At 41.3% G+C, this 3,281-nt stretch overlaps 1 non-coding gene across 1 annotated transcript; it reads right to left on the bottom strand.

Moving 5' to 3' along the window:
- Positions 1-264: 264 nt before the first annotated feature.
- Positions 265-372, bottom strand: LOC141624575 (small nucleolar RNA R71). Its single transcript, XR_012534380.1, has one exon. It is a non-coding gene; the product is annotated as a small nucleolar RNA R71 (small nucleolar RNA).
- Positions 373-3,281: the final 2,909 nt, after the last annotated feature.

Here is a 3,281-nt window from a genome sequence, read left to right as displayed (position 1 = left end):
CAATTAGTCTAAAGAAGCCAATTTGGGGGGATGCCTAGTGAAGACCCTCATTCCCACATGCAAACTTTTTGTGACTATTGTGATGCGGTTTCACAAACCGGAGTGACTCAAGACCAAATTTGATGGGTCTTATTTCCTTTTTCTCTAATTGGTACCGCGAAACAATGGTTGAAAAGTCTTGATAAGGCTACTCTTGGAATTGACTCTTGGAAGAAGTTGGCTCTAACTTTCTACAAAAAATTCTACCCTCCGGAAAAGACTAACATGCTAAGAGCTCAAATTACGGGTTTTAAGCAAAAGGACGAAGAATCTTTGTATGATGTTTGGGAGCGATTTAAAGGAATTTCTCGCTCATGTCCTCATCATGGACATAGCGAGTGGTTCTTGGTACAACAATTTTGGAATGGTCTTTATGAAGACTCAAAAAACATTCTCAACATGGGATCAAATGGTATGTTTACCGAAGTTGAAGATAATCAAACTCTGAATAAGATTGAGGAAATGGCGGTCCATAATTCACAATATAGTAGACCTTGCAAGGCTACTAGAGGAGGAAAGCATGAAGTGGACTCTATTAGTCAATTGGGTGCTCAAGTTAGCGCTCATATTGATACCATCAACTTGAAGTTTGAGAAGGCTATGGCTAAGCTTGAAGAAGCCTCAAAATCACTAAAGCATCATGTTAATGCCATGGTGGCATCTTCATCAATCCCAAGTGGGATATGTGAGAATTGTGGAACTTTGGGACATGACCAAAATGAATGTAGGGAAACAAATGAGCAAGTGAATGCTTTTCAAGCATACAAAGTGGTACCCCTTATTCCAACTATTACAACGAAAACACCTAATTCCACCCAAATCTCTCATACAAAAGCCAAAATGTTCAAAACCCTCAACCAACATACACCCCACCTCCCATGAGAAACTAAAATCAAAGACCCTTTTTCAACCAAAACCAAGGTTATCAAAATCAAACTCCATACAATCAACAAAATGACCAAGGTTTTGATGTTGAAAAAGCGGTCCTCCAAATGCAAAAAAATCAACAAGAATTTTTCACTCAAATGCTAAAAGATAGCCAAGCAAAAGACATTACCATCAACAACATCCTAGCCCACACAAAAATGTTGGAAACTCAAATGACCCAACTAGCATCTTCAAACTCTCAAAGACAAAAGGGGCAATTACCACCTCAAAGTAATCCCCCAAGACATGAAACGGTTAGTGCCATTCACTTGAGGAGTGATACGAGATATGAAGGACCAAAGAAGCAAGTTGAGGATGAAGTTGTGGAAGATAGTGACAAGGAAAGAGTTGTGCAAAACTCTAGGGAATAAGAACCCACGAATCAAGAAGTTTCAAAGAAAAGTGAAGAAAAGGCCAAAGAGAAGGAGCCCATTGTGATTAGACTTCCATTTCCAAGTCGTCAAGCTAAGCCTAAGTTTGATGACCAACTTGGAAAATTTATGGAAATTGTGAAGAATTTAGAAGTCTTGATTCCTTTCACGGAATTGATCAATCACGTTCCGGCCTATGCAAAGTACATGAAGGACATCCTTACGAAGAATAAATCAATCCGGAAACTTGAGACTATTACCTTCACTAAGGTGAGTAGTGCCATCCTTCAAGGGAGTTCACCTCCAAAACTCAAGGATCCGGGAAGTTTCTACATTCCATGCACTATTGGTGACACTACAATCAATAAAGCTTTATGTGACCTTGGGGCAAGTGTTAGTGTCATGCCATATTCGGTTAGCAAGAGGCTAGGAATGGGAGAACTCAAATGTACCAACATCACGCTTCAAATGGCGGATAGATCAACAAAGACGCCTTTAGGGGTATGGGAAGATGTTCCCGTGAGAATTGGAAAATTCTTCATCCCGGTGGATTTCGTTATTGTTGACATGGAAGAAGACTCCCACATTCCTATTATCTTAGGAAGACCTTTCTTGCACACCGCGGGAGCGGTGATCGATGTGAAGCATGGAGAGCTCACCCTTGAAGTGGGAGATGAAACCATCACTTTCAATCTCGATAAGACCATGAGAGCTCCCCGATTGCATGAGCCATGTTTTATGGTTGATCACTATAGCCGGAAGGATGATAGGAAGAAGTTGGAATTTCAATGGAAAAAGATAAAGTGGATGATGCTCCATCAAAAGAGCAAGGAAATAGCAACAAGGAGAGCTTGAAAAGCTCACCCATGACAAGTGAAGAAGATGGCCTCATTGGCCAAGACAAGAAATAAGGAGAGTTGTCTCCATCAACTCAAGAAATTTTTAATGATCAAGTAGACGAAGTTTGCGGTCTTTCGGGTGATGAGTTCGAAGGGATATTTAATCCTGAATCCGTGTGGTCAAGGAAGAATCCTAGCGGCCAAAATGGACAATCCGCTCGTCCTGAAGAACCCGAGCGTCCAAAGTCACCAGACGCTCGTCTGGTAGAGCTGCAGAATACAAAAACTGGTCTGACAAAGAATCCGAGCATCTCAGCTGAGAATCCGCTCGTCTCATTTTAGACGGTCGTCCTTCACAAAAGACGCTCGTCTTTTTGCTGCAAAAATCCTGGGATTTTCTCTGTAAAGGAATCCGAGTGTCCACCCAGAAAGACGCTCGTCCATCCACAAAGAATCCGCTCGTCTTAGAAGCAAGACGGTTGTCCTGTGGCGTCTTTTCCTAAGCCAAACATTGAAGAATCTGAGCGTCCCGACACCTGGTCCGCGCGTCCTCCACTGCATTTTCAAAAATAACGGGTGTTTTAAAACCCTTTTCCTCCCATTCATTCTCATTTCTTCAACATACAAACACTACCCAAAACCCAAAAACCCCAAAAACCCTCATCCTCTCCATCAACAAAATCAAATTTCCTCAACCAAACTCAACCAAATCAAATCCAAACTTCCTCACAACAAAAATTAATCACTCCTTTTGCAACAACAAGTGATTCAAACACCAAAATCTTCAACCTTTGAGTCGATTTTTAGGATACAAAGCAACCTTCATTCATCCTAAATCGATTTGGGTATAACTAAAAATGGAAGATTTCAACCTCTCATTGGTGTAATCAAGCAAAGGAGAATGACAAGAACTAAAGGAGGCAACAAGGCACCCCAAAAGAAGACACTTTCCAAAAGGCAACTAGCTCTTCAAGAAAAACAATTGTCAAAGGCATTGGTAGTCCATGAGGCAAGGTTGGAGGTTCACCAACAAGATCCCCCTATGGAAGTTACAACATCAACAACTCCGGTCATTGAACAATTATCCAATTATCTGGAGGTAACT

This window comes from Silene latifolia, chromosome X, assembly GCF_048544455.1.
Source record: "Silene latifolia isolate original U9 population chromosome X, ASM4854445v1, whole genome shotgun sequence".
Classification (NCBI taxonomy): Eukaryota; Viridiplantae; Streptophyta; class Magnoliopsida; order Caryophyllales; family Caryophyllaceae; genus Silene; species Silene latifolia.
This window is presented reverse-complemented; position numbering and strand designations above follow the sequence as displayed.